The 13,903-nt window shown below is 44.8% G+C and overlaps 1 pseudogene; it reads right to left on the reverse strand.

The window, feature by feature from the left end:
* Positions 1-12,156: 12,156 nt before the first annotated feature.
* On the reverse strand, positions 12,157-13,590 carry LOC101085692 (annotated as a pseudogene).
* Between the last annotated feature and the right edge of the window lie 313 nt (positions 13,591-13,903).

Below are 13,903 nucleotides of genomic sequence, written 5' to 3' on the forward strand. Positions count from 1 at the left end.
CTTCACAGCAACACCAAGAAGTGTTTGACCAAGTATCTGGAAACCATGGCCCAGCCAACTTGAAACATAAACATCACATTTGTGTACCTTTCTGGCTATGGGTGTCCGAACAAAATCTTAACTACGTAATTGATCAATCTAGGATATAAAAACTCTCCTGGATTCTAAAATAGGCCAAAATGTTTGGTCTAGAGACGGGGAAATCATGGAGGTCATGGAGACTCTGAGCAAACCTCGGAGGTATGTTGGGGCTTTGGGAGCCAACCAGAGGGCTAACGTAGAACTAAAGAGGGTCAGTTGAAGATAGGCAGATCTCAGTTTGCTCTAAGAAGGAATGTTTTGAGAGCTGTCTGAAAATAGAACAGAATGGGCTTTCTTGGGATGTCATGAGCTCCCTAACACTGGAGATATGCAAGCAGAGTGATGTTGCAGAGGACTCCATTGGTGGAGGGCTGGTGAGACAGGGGTGAGTGACTACACCCACAGGCATGATGGAAATGGCACTAAAATGGCACTAAACAGTTCTAAACTGTGGCTCCTTGTTCTAGCTCTATCACTAGCTTGCCACTTGACCTTCAATGAGTCCCCATCCCTCTCGAGGTCTTTTGGCCCCCAAAGTAGAAAGAAGGGAGGTGAATTAGATATTCTTTGAAGTCACTTGCAATACCAATATCTTTTCAAAGCTAAGAACTCAGGATCTGAAGACTGCTCTAGTTTTGAGTTACATGCATACCCATGCAGGACAACCCATCTTGTTCCACATACCAAAATGTCTGCTCAGACATCAATTCCTCCTTACAGACTGACTCCTCAACAGCTCAGTTCTTCCCAAAGAGTCAGGCACTGGGCAGCAGGACTCCTGAGATGCCTGTTCTCTCCCTTCCCTTATTTCCCTGGAACAATTTCCAAGAGCATTTCTACTGTGTAGATCCTTAGGCAACATGCCATCTAACTCTTAGGGGAAGCCCCACTGGCTTGCTAACTTTCAAAAGAAATTCTGAATTCATTTCTTTTGAATTCAGAGTTTTTATTTTAATTCCGCGATTTAATTACAACCTATTTTATTGTAGCCAAAAGACTTCGTTGAATTAGCGATTAGGCAAGAAGGTAAAATGATGAGACTTTCTAAACATGTGGAATTTGAGATAAAAAAAAACAAGCTGCTGTGCAGACAGGAAGAAAGAAATGGAAACAGAAGGGTTCCACATTATAGCTTTCAAGTGGATAGTCACGTGGTCTCATGAGTGTGGTTGTAATTATATGCATTAATTCTCATGGCTTCATTCCAAAGTGTTCAATTATCACAATCATGTAGCTGAGAGGGAAGAGAGTGCCTATTACTGGCAGATATCACAGTCCGGCCAGTATAATTTTTGAAGTAAACAGTGGCCTTAAGGAAAAAAAAAAAATATATATATAATATATATATATATCATATATAAAAATATATATTATCATACATATCATATATATGATATATAACATATATATTATAAATATATAAAAATAATAATATATAACTATACATTATATATTATATAATGTATATTTATAAATTATATCTATTATATAATGTATATTTATAAATTATATAAATTTATAAAATTATATAAATTTATAAATTATATAAATATATGATATACATAAAATCGTGCCCTTATTTTTTTTTTCCAAAAAAGATTACTTAAAGAAAACTTCTTTAGCATTTGCCCTGTAGCAAGAATCTTACATGCATCAAACCACTTAATCCTGGCAGCAATTCTGTGATGCAGATGTTATTAACCCCCATTTTACACATGGGAGAACAGAGCCCCAAAGAGGACAAGCTGTCTTGCCTAAGATTACTCAGCCAGGAAGTGACAGGACCGTTTCTAAATGTCCTCCAGCTGACTCACTGAGTGTGATCCTCCCTGCGCTGGGCCCCTGTTCTCTGCTCCATGAGAAGGAGTAATCCCTGCCCTGACTAATGTGCAATGCACAGCGTACAAGCACAGACTATTAGATGTATGATTATGATGGGGGCAAAGGACAAGAATTGGGACAGTTGAAGGAAAAAGTGTTTTGAAACTAAAACACAGTGCTATTAAATTTTAGAGAGTATTGGTAAGTATCACTCATTTACTTTATTTTTGGTCTTTTTTTGAGAGCCAGAGAGAAAGGGAGAGAGTGCAACCAGGGAAGGGGCAGAGAGAGAGGAAGAGAGAGAAAATCCCAAGCACGCTCCAAGCCATCTGGACAGAACCCAGTGTGGGGCTCGATCCCACAAACTGTGAGATCATGACCTGAGCCAAAATCAAGAGTCAGACACTTAACCAACTGAGCCACCCAGGAGCCCCCATCTTTTTGTCTTTATCCCTGAATTATTTTTTGTGTTTTTTTTTTACTTTTTTTTTAATATTTAATTATTTTCAAGAGACAGAGCATGAGCATGAGCAGGGGAGGGGCAGAGAGAGGGAGACAGAATCTGAAGCAGGCTTCAGGCTCCCAGCTGTCAGCACAGAGCCTGATGTGGGGCTCAAACTCATGAATCGCAAGATCATGACCTGAATCGAAGCCGGACACTTAACCGACTGAGCCACCCAGGAGCCTCTACTTCTTCTTCTTCTTTTTTTTTTTAAAGTTTATTTATTTATTTTGAGAGAGTCGGAGTGAGAGAGAGAGAGCAGGGGAGGGGTTGAGAGAGAGGGAGGAGAGAGGATCTCAAGCCGGCTCTGTAACATCAGCACAGAGCCTGATTTTTTTCAATGTTTATTTATTTATTTTGAGAGAGAGAGAGAGAGAGAGAGAGAGAGAGAGAGAGAGAGCACAAGAGGGGGAGGGGCAGAGAGAAGGAGAGACAGAATCTCAAGCAAGCTCCATGCCATCTGTGCAGAGCCTGATGAGGGACTCAAACTCACAAACCGTTGAGATCATGACCTGAGCCGAACTCAAGAGTCAGTGGCTTAACCGTCTGAGCCACCCCGGTGCCGCCCTCCCGCCCCCCGAATTACTTCTTTTAAAAAAAATTATTTATTTATTCATTTAAGTAATCTCTACACCCAACATGGGGCTTGAACTCACTCTGAGATCAACAGTCACATGCTCTTCCTACTGAGCTAGCCAGGTGCCTCTACACATTTTAATGTTTTTGTTTGTTTGTTTGTTTGTTTTGAGACAGAGAGAGACAGAGCATGAGCAGGGGAGGGGCAGAGAGAGAGAGAGAGACACAGAATCCAAAGCAGGCTCCAGGCTCTGAGCTGTCAGCACAGAGCCCGATGTGGGGCTAGAACTCACAGACTGTGGGATCATGACTTGAGCCAAAGTCGGACACCCAACCGACTGAGCCACCCAGGCGCCCCTCTACACATTTTAAATATGCATGTAAGTTTTATTTGTCCATCTGGATTCACCCTCCACACACTCATCCAGCCTGCAATGTGCATGGGAGGTGCGTCTGTACAAGCTGTAACCCCCATCAGCATAGCCCACGTCGGCGGGACACTGTCAGTGCCGTGGCCGAGTCCCTTGGACCTCCCCCCACTTCAGCCCTCCACAGGCTCTCCACTGCCAGCATCTGCTCCTTGGTGGCTGAGGGCTTTTCCCACACAAGCTCTGTCTGCCAGGCTGGCAATCCAAAAGTACTTAGGAATTCACTCCCGTCCCCAGGAGCAGCCTTTGGTCAGAGACGCTAGAGTCACAAACACCCCGACTCCTTGACCCTTTGGTGGAGACGTTTTGAGGCATGTGTTTCCATTGTTCCCCAGAGTTTCTCTGTGGGATCGAGCTCCAGTCACCCATCCTCCTCTACAAGCATTGCCTGAGCTTCTCCATAAATGATTGCACTGAAACCCTCATGGCATAGTGTGCCTCAGAGGGAAGCCGCACGAAGAGAAATTTCCTGGATGTCTGGCTTCCCGTTGCATTCAGCTAAGGGGAAAGAGGCAGCAGGAGCGGAGGCTTTTTACATTCTACCTTCCACCCTGGGGATGCCAAAGCCTGGCTCTGTCCTGGGCCCAAAGGTGCCAGCTCCTGTGAGGAGGCCCTCTTCACATTGCTCCCTCCGACTCCAAGTTCCAGTAAGTACTCCGTCCCCTTGCCCCTTCAGGCCTCAGGCCATAAATGGCACCTCATGTTTACTAGCCCCGGGGGTGTTCCAGTATTCCTTGCGATTATGCTCTGTTCCACTCACCCTTTTTGTAAGCAAAAACACTAACTCAAAAAGATACACGCACCACCATGTTCATTATATACGATGTTCATTATATACAATAGCCAAGGTATGGAAACAACCGAAGTGTCCATCGATGGATAAGCGGATGAAGAAATTGTGCAATAAATGCGATGGATATTATTCGACCATAAAAACAAATGAAATCTTGCCACTTGTGACAACATGGATGGACCTCACGAGCATGTGTGAAGTGAAATAAGTCAGACAGAGGAAGGCAATTATCATATGATCTCTTCACTTACGGATACGTCCTGGAATGTCCTACAGATGGAATCTAAAACCAAACAAAAAAACTTTCCTGGGAGGGCAGGAAAATTCTTAGATGAAACACTGATGGCTCAAAACCTAAAAGGGTCCCCAAGAAATGAATTGTTAAGAGGCATCCAAGAGGCACACACAGATAGATGGCGGTGTGGGCAAGGCTAGAAATCCCGGTCATCCAAACATAATAAAAGAAATAACTTGGTGCTCATTCAGTAAGCTGGAGATCCAGTTTAACTTCAGACAAACCACTTCCTCTGTCTGGACCTGTTTTTCCACTTGTAAATGAGGGAATCAGACTAAACTCTGTGGTCTAATGGCAAATACTTACATAGCAACCTAACATGGTCTATGTTCTACGCGCTTAAGCTTTTATTCATTTGTTTTACCTTCACGGCAAAGGGTAAAGCTTGTTTGGAAGAGCCCTTGACACCCTTCCAAATGGCCTGCCCTCTCCCACACCAGCATCCCCTTCTCAGTCCGAGCAGGAGCTCTGAAGATCTGATGAATATGTTTAGCAGCAGACTGGCTCTTTCTCCGGGCCTATTGTGAAATATGCTTTCCTGGTAATTTCCTGTGGTAATCATCATGCTTTGCGATTTGGAACAAAGTAGAGACTGGACAAGTTAGTTTCATCCCCTTGTTTTGAACATAAAAGCGTCCGATCCTTTCCGTGATGTTTTTATTTTGACTTCAGAAAGAAGAAACAGATAGTCTTGATAAGGAAATAAACTCTCAGTAGCTGAATTGAGCTAAACCATGAAATGAATTATCCCCTGGCCCAACAAGGGCCTCCGTGATGTGTGACTCCAACCCACCAGTCATTTGGTAGTCTGAGTGCATGATGTCCCTGGGTTGGGCATCAGGAAATCCTGTAGGCTCTACCTTCAAAATATAGTCAGAATTGCTTGTCCATGGCACTGTCCTGTCCTGCCTGGATGATTGCAGTAATCACCACACTTTGTCTTTCTGTAGTCCATTCTCAAAATAGCATCCAGGGTGACCCTTGTAAAATGTGAGTTGGATCATGTCACTGCTCTGCCTGAAATCCTGCGATGGCTCCCCCTTCCTTCAGAGGAAAAATCCAATGTCCTTAAAATGCCCTTCAAGATCCTACATGAGCTACAACCCCCCTTACCTCTGGGACTTCATCTCTGAAACTTCTCCCTCGCTCACTCCTTAACAGCCCCTCTGCTTCCTTGCTTATCCTTAGTCAGGCCTTAGAGACTTTGCTAGCCTCTGCTTGGAAGAGTCAGATAGCCACCAGCCTACTCCCCACCTCCTTCAAATATCTGCTCAAATCCTACCTTCTCACGAGGCCTACCCTGACCACTCTAAAATTGCAACTTGCCTCCCTTCCCCCATTTCCTTCTGAAAGAAGGAATTGCTTAAAGATCAAAAGGGAAGTATTTTTTTTTTTTATTTGCGGACTTCCGTCTGCCAGCAAATTCCAGATAGTTGAAGGTAGTATTCATCCATTCAGCACATGCTTATTGAGCGCCTGCTCTGTGTCAGGCACCAGTTAGGCGGGAACTCAATATTCAATTTCATTTCATTCAAATCCACAATCAATACACTGGTGGTCTTCTAGAAGCCAGGCTTGCAGGGCGGTGGTGAATTGTGTAGAGATGCAGGTCCAGCCAAGTGTAGTGAAGGCAATAACCTTGAAATGAGGACATGTGTTCAAACCCTGGCTTCGCATCTAACTTCCTCTGCGGTCTTAACGAATCCCTTCCCTTTTCTGGGCTGGCTGTAGTTCATCTTTACAATAAGGAGAGTGGTCTAGTTACTCTTTAAGGTCACTTCTGGCCTACCGTTCCATGATTTTACCCTTATTTCCCTGAGGGCTGCGTCTCTTGAGCTAATTGTGAGTTCCCAAGGGTGAGTGGGCAAACAAGCCAGAGAAGGAGGATATGAGCGGAATGCACGGCCATGAGCTGTCCCTTGAGAGCCAGCACTTGAGAGGCCAGAGGTCTGCCTTAAGCAGCGGCAGCAGTTGGGTAACAGCTGCAGTGGTTAACCCGAGGTCACCCTGTGGATCCTCTGGCTGAAAGAGGACACCCTGCTCCCGTCTCCGCATCCTTAGGAGAGCACAGAGGAAGTGTTCCCTGGTGCCGCAGAACTGACATCAGCTTTCTGTTGGTCTACTAAGCCCAGAGAAGGGAGAGTGAGGGGGACAGGCTTTGCTTTGGCTTGAGGTGTGCTTGGGAAATTCTCTGGGGTGGGGGGCAGGGGGAGGCGAGGGGAGAGCACTCTAGAGGTGGGAAATGTACTGCCTCCGATGGGGAGGGTGCAATCCCAGCAAACTTCCAGGGCAAACTTGAACAGGCTATCCATTAGCATTCCACTGACGCCTGCATTTGCTTGCTTTCTTCTTCTTTTTTAAGTGTTGTTAGAGTGACTGGTTTCTTACTCAGCTGTAGATACGAATTAACTGATGAGGTATGAAGCAGGGAAGGGCATTCGTGGAATGAGAAAACAGAATATGGCAAAAGGAGTCAGAAATTCTGTGGCATATTTCTTTGACTCTCTGGACTTCATTTTCACCACCTGAAAAATGCAGGGATTGAAGTAGGGTCTTTCTAGTATGTGATGATTCTGAATCGTCACCAGGGGCCAGCAAACTCCAACCCACGGCTACTGCCCATTGCTGGGAATGCAATGGTGCAGACACCACTGAAGCAGGTTGGCATGACAAGCCTTGGAAACCAAACCAGGTGTCCTCCTGTGCTCCTCATTTTCTCACTGCTCCAAGGGCCTGCCTCCCAGGCCGGTGCCCGGGCCTTGCTGCTGTCCGGGGCCCATGCTGCTAACTATCTGCACCCTGGGGATTCTGTTCCCAGTGATTGCCAGTCACCAAGCACAGAATTCTCAGTCTGTCCTAGCTGAGGTGGGCAGGCTCTCTTGGGAGGTGAAGGCACCCAAACAAAGGTCACTAGGGAAGAAAGTTAAACTGACCGTGGTGGTGGCCTCTCTCTCCTGTCCCCCTTTACCGCACCCCCTTGTCACTGGCCTTTCTCCCTCTTTGCTGGGAGAAGGTCTTCAACTTGGGGCAACGTGTGCCCACCATCCTGTAGGGGGCAATACAGAGAGATGGAATAGAGGTTTTCTCTCTTGTTATTTAGCTATATAATATCCTTGATTTTGCCTCTTGGCCTGCAAGGCCTGGAGATATTTGCTATCTGGCCCTTTACAGAACAAGTTTGCCAACCCATGGGCTGTAGTGTCATCTGTAAGACGGTAAAGTATGGAGCCAGATGACCTGAGTTCATCCACTTCCTATTAGCAAGACCTCGGGCAAGGTCCTTAACTTCTCTGAACCTGTTTCCTTACCTGTAAGACTGAGTTAATAGCTAGAGCGTCTGCCGGATAGGCTTGCTGTATATATGTTAGGTGACTTGTGAACAACACCAATCAGGTAATGTGAGCAGATTCAGCAATCTGTGCACATAACACATAGTTCCAGATGTATGTCATCAAACAAAATTTTCTGAGTCCCTACTCTCGGCCAGGCCCTCTGCCAGGCCATGGTCTGGAAGGGAAGATAGACTTGTTAAAAGACAAAGGCAATGCAGTGTGTCAGTTGCTCTAACAGGACACAGCTGTGGGACGAAGGCAAGTGTGTCCAAGTCCCTCTCTGTAGTTTCAGACAAGGTTCCACTGAGGAAATTAACCTCGAGCTGGCAGGCAGATAAAGGGTATTCCTGGCTGATGGAACTGCATGTACACAGACATGAAGGCAAACAAGGACACTGCACATTCTTGTTGGTGGCCTTGAGAGCAAGTGGGAGATGTTTGGAAGGTGGGGCTGAAGAGGTAGGCAGGCCCCGGAGCCTGGGGGACCTTATCACTATCCCAAGAGTCTGGGGGAGTCTCCTGTTGCTAAGTGTTGGAGAGTCACTGGAGAAAGCGGAACCACCACAAAAAAAGGATCAAGATCAAAATACGGCTTTCAGAAACATCACTCTGGCTCGACACGAAGAGCCAACCAAGGAGCAGTCAAGAAGCTACGGTACATCCAAGAGAAAGATTGTAAAACTGAATGAAGGTGGTGGCTATGAGGACGAAGAGAGACAGGTGGATGAGTTATTTGGGAGGTAGAATCCAAAGGGAAGAGCCACCCAAGAAGCACCGAGGTTTTGGGCTGGGCACTTACATGAGAGTAAGGGCATAGCTACAGTAACAGAGGTCGGGATATGTGGAAAGGTAAGGAGCTCTGTAAAAACGTTCAAAGTCCAGTCTGTGGACAGTTTCCCAGAATGAAGCCTTAGCTGCAGTCCTCTGCTATGTTTACACTTGGGAAATATGCAGAGGCCAGCACTACCATCACATTTCCTGGGCAGGGCCCCTCGGAAGGGCCAGGAGGGGTCTGATGAAACAGCGGCTTTTTTTCTTCTTCCCCTTCTGTTTACTTACTATGACTTTTAGATGAGTGTGCGGATTCAATGCAGGGAAAGCTGTGATTAATGCACTTTTCCAGCAAGAAACCAAAACGAGAAAGTTGGCCCAGGCAGACGGCCAGCACGGGTCAGAGTAGCCTGCCGGGATTGTTTTGTTTTGTTTTTTAATAATTTTGATATTCTAGCATAATACTTGTCACATCTTGGCATCTTTTTAAAGGTTTGGTTTATTTTTTAGAGAGCATGTGAGCGGGGGAGTTGGGGGCGGGGGGCAAAGAGAGAGAGGGACAGAGGCTCCAAAGCGGGCTCTGTACTGAATGCAGTGAGCCTGATGCAGGGCTCGAACCCACAAACTGTGAGATAATGAGCTGAGACAAAGTCAGACACCCAACTGACTGAGCCTCCCAGGCGCCCAGCCAGCCAGGATTCTTAAGCTGTAGAGGAGCCTGAGCCTTTGATGTGGGAGCTCAATTTCAGCCCTCTTCGCAAGACCTCATTTGACCAAAGTGTGACTGACTTCAGTTTTTTGTAGTTGTTACTGTGGATTTACTCTGAAGGATTCTTTAGAGAAATGAAAACCCCTTTGGGTTTTTCATTCATGGGATAATTAGGGGCCATTTCTTACATGTGCCTAGTACTTCATAGCTCACAAAGTGCTTTTATAGCTGTGGGGTTTTTTTCTCTTTTCACCAAGACAGGAGTTATTTTTCCCATTCTATGTGTTATGAAATGAGACTCAGAGGTGGAAATGGCTTTTTCAAGATCACATAGCTAGAAAGTGCAAAACTATTCACCCATATTTGATAATATTCCGTGTTGGCAGAACAATGGGGAATTGGGAGCCTTGGATACTTACTGTGAGAGTATACATTGGTCTGGTCTCTTCACAAGAGCTAACTGCCAATAATTTTTTTTGAATTTCTTTTTTAAGGTTTATTCATTTCTCAGAGACAGAGACAGAGCATGAGTGAGGGAGGAGCAGAGAGAGAGGGAGGCACAGAATCTGAAGCAGGCTCCAGGCTCCAAGCTGTCAGCGCAGAGCCCAATGTGGGGCTAGAACTCATGAACTGTGAGATCATGACCTGAGCTGAAGTCAGAGGTTTAATGGACTGAGCCACCCAGGCGCCCCACCAATAATTATTAAATATGGTTACCAGTTAGACAGCAGCTCAACTTTTGGGTCCCTATCTTAGCCTCAGCTTCCCTTAGACAGCAGAGAGACCAAAATGAGAGCTTGCAGGCAGGGAGCCAGGAAAAGTGAACCAGTTGGAAGAAAGGTCAATACAAGGGCACATCATCAAGCTGGTACTGCATGCAACTAGGGCTCCATCTTGCTGGTACCCCCTAACGTCACACTGAGAATGTCTGGGAGAAGGGAGAGGGGGGCATTTATTGATAGGTTCCCACCTAGGTTGGTGAACAATTGTCCCATAAAATGTTAACTCCTTCACACTTCCAGGTTTGCCAAGTGGATTCCCAGAGGGATTTCAAGAAGGTATTCATGTAGTAATCACAGTTAAAAGTAAAAAGGCTTGGGGAGGACCTGAGCCTGGCGACTGGAGTTGGCACTGGAAGACAGATCTTCACAGTGAGGTCTAATTTTCAAAGTCTGACAGGTAGGGCTCTGTGGAACTGGAATCATGGAGAATAGAATCCATCCCCCTGAAGGTGGAGAGAGAGTCCTACCAAGAGATAGGCAGAAACTGAGGGTTGCTGGGGGCGGGGCGGGGGGGGTGGAGACAGGGGAGAGGGGAAAAGGGTGATGGGCATTGAGGAAGACGCTTGTTGAGATGAGCACTGGGTACTGTATGTAAGCAATGAATCATGGGAATCTGCCCCAAAACCAAGAGCACACTGTATACACTGTATGTTAGCCAACTGGACAATAAATTATATTTAAAAAATACAATACAATAAATAAAACGTAAAAAATAATAATAAAAAAAAGAGGCAGGATGCTTTCTGTTTCTGTCATTGGAGACTTTCCATATTCCATAGCACAGTGGGCAGAGACTATCTGATATCCTGCTAGGCAATGGTCACAAGGCAGCAGAGACAAGGCCCACCATGCTCAGTCTTGGGGCCAAAGATAGAAAATTAAACAAGTGATTATCAAACCACAGTGGTTCTCCAAATTTGTGGGCATGAGATTCAGCTGGAAGCTTAATAAAGATTTAGATTTCTGGGCCCTGCCCCCCAAATTCTAATTTGGGTCTTGATAAGGGCCTGGAATCCTCATTTATAGTGGTAATTCTCAGGTAATTCTAGTGTAGGTGGCCCAGGTCCACACTTGAGAAACACTGGCCTGGGGCCTAGACTCTGAGCCCTTTGGGGGCAGTAATTGTCTCCTTTATCTCTGCTTCCCTCCCTAATTCCTGTCACAAAGGGACAAAATAATTGCCCATTGAACTGAATTGTTTGAAACCACTGCTCCAAAAAGTGTTTCACATGGAGTCAGCTTAGGTCTGTAGCCTCCCTCTACCTGTAGTCTCTGGGACTTGATTTTACCAGAGGAGTTTAGTCCAGCAAAAGCGATTAACACTCAGCAGAGACTAGGTTATAAGCCATAAAGCCAAGGAATTCATTAACAGGAAGAAATACATGTTCTTGTAGGAGCAGAGAGTCCACCCATGAAACTATTGCTTGGTGAATAAGAGGTCAGAGTAAATGGAATTTACTGACTTTTAGGCTTAAATTGTTAAAATGGGACACAACCTCTGAGATAACATATAGGAGAACACTGTATAGATCAAAAAGCACTATATTCCCTGTAAGATATTACTAACATCATCATAGTAAAAAATACGGTAGACAGAACACCTAAATGTGTAAAGCAAATACTGACAGATCTGAAAACAGAAATTGATGGTACAACAAGGGGACTTCAATGCTCTACTTACCATAATGAATAGAATATCCAGACAGAAAACAATAAAGGAACAGTTGACTTGAACAACACGATAGGCCAAATGGACCTAACAGATGTTAACTGAACATCCCACCTAACAGCCATAGAAAATGTCTAATTCTCAAGCACACGGGGGTTTTCCTCCAGGACAGATCACGTTAGGCCACAAAATTAGCCTTCAAAATTAAGAAGATCAGGGGCTCCTGGGTGGCTCAGTCAGTTAAGCGTCCGACTTTGGCTCAGGTCGTGATCTCACAATCCATGAGTTCGAGCCCCACATCGGGCTCTGTGCTGACAGCCTGGAGCCTGCTTCAGATTCTGTGTTTCCGTCTCTCTCTGCCCCTCCCCCACTGGCGCGCGCGCGCTCTCTCTCTTTTACAAATAAATAAACGTTAAAATTTTTTTTTAAATTAAGAAGATCAAAATCATTCCAAATATCTTCTCTGAACACAATGGAATGAACCTAGAAATTAGTAACAGCAAGAGAATGGGAAAATCAGAAATACGTGGGAAGTAAACAACACACTTAAACAACCACTGGGTCACAGAGGAAATCAAGAGGGGATTTTAAAAGTATCTTGAGACAAGTGAAAATGAAAATATAGCATGCTAAAAGTTATGAGATGCAGAAAAAGCAGTACCAAAAGTTAAGTTCATAGCAATAAATGCCTATATTAAACAAGAAGAAAGATCTCAAATAAAAAACCTAACTTTACACTTTCAAGGAGCTAAAAGAAGAAGCACAAACTAAGCCCAAAGTTAGCAGAAGAAAAGAAATAATAAATATCAGAGTAGAACTAAATCAAATAGAGAATAAAATAATAGGAAAAAAGTCAACAAAAGTAAGAGCTATTTTTTTTTTGACTGTCCTAAATTATTTGGTAAGAATTTTACAAACATTACGTGTATTAGTGGTAACAGTGGAGCTGGAGAGTATTGGGTCTTCTCTGAGTCACACGGCCAGAACCACCAATAGTATGGGGGAACTTGTGAACCTTTTCAAGGCCATGGCTCTTGTGGCCTGCAGATGTCAGCCGTCACATCTCCCTGTGCTTGTGGTCTGGTTTGGTGAATCCACTGGGTGTCAGGATTTCTTCCGATGGCTTTATGGAACAGATCAATAAGGATAATCTCAAAGAATTTGTGTGTGGAATCTTCGCCAATCCAGTAAGAATTCAAGACTCTCAGAGCCCCACAGTGGCGTCCAGCTCACTCCTCTGCAACAGACTGAAGGCTTCAGGCAAACTTTAGCTGGTGGACATCATGATGGACAGGATTGCCATAGGTAGCAGCACCCTTAGGAACTGGGCGTTTGCAGCCACCATGTCGCACATGAATCCAATATATAACATAACCTTGCTTGGCCTTGTACCCCAGTCTGTACGCTTTGTCGGGCCAGGTTGGGTGGGGGGCCCTGTGGAGCACAGGGAGCTGGAGATACAGACAGCAGTGCACCCTGAGAAGAAAGAGCATTACACCAGACTGCTTCTTCCTCCAGCCCCTGGATGTACTTGTAAGTGCCCATCTTGGCTTACCTTTGAGCTCATGGCTGCTGCCAGACAGAAAGGCAGAGCTTTCTTTCTTTCTTTCTTTTTTTTTTTAAAGATAAATACCACTAACAAACCCTTAGTAGATTAAGACGATAATTGAAAAGACTCAAGTAAAGTCATAAATGAAAGCAAACACATTACAATGGGTGCCTGAGAAATAAAAGGTCATATAGGGTTATTATGAACAATTTTATGCCAAAAAACTAGGTAACCTAGGTAAATGGATAAATTCCTAGAAATATACAACCTACTAAAATGGAATCAAGAAGAAATACAAAGCCTGAACAGACCCATAACAAATAAGGAGACTGAATCAGTAATCAAAACTTTCCAATGAGAAAAGCCCAGGACCAGACGGTTTCACTGGTGAATTCTACCAAATGTTCAAAGAAAAATTAATACCAATCCTTTTTAAATTCTTTTTTTTAATGTTTTAGAATTTATTTTTGAAGGAGAGAGAGAGAGACAGGGCATGAGCAGGGAAGGAGCAGAGAGAGAAGGAGACACAGAATTCGAAGCAGGCTCCAGGCTCTATGCTGTCAGCACAGAGCCCGAAGCAGGGTCCAAACCCACG

Source organism: Felis catus, chromosome A1 (genome assembly GCF_018350175.1).
Source record: "Felis catus isolate Fca126 chromosome A1, F.catus_Fca126_mat1.0, whole genome shotgun sequence".
NCBI classification, from domain to species: Eukaryota; Metazoa; Chordata; class Mammalia; order Carnivora; family Felidae; genus Felis; species Felis catus.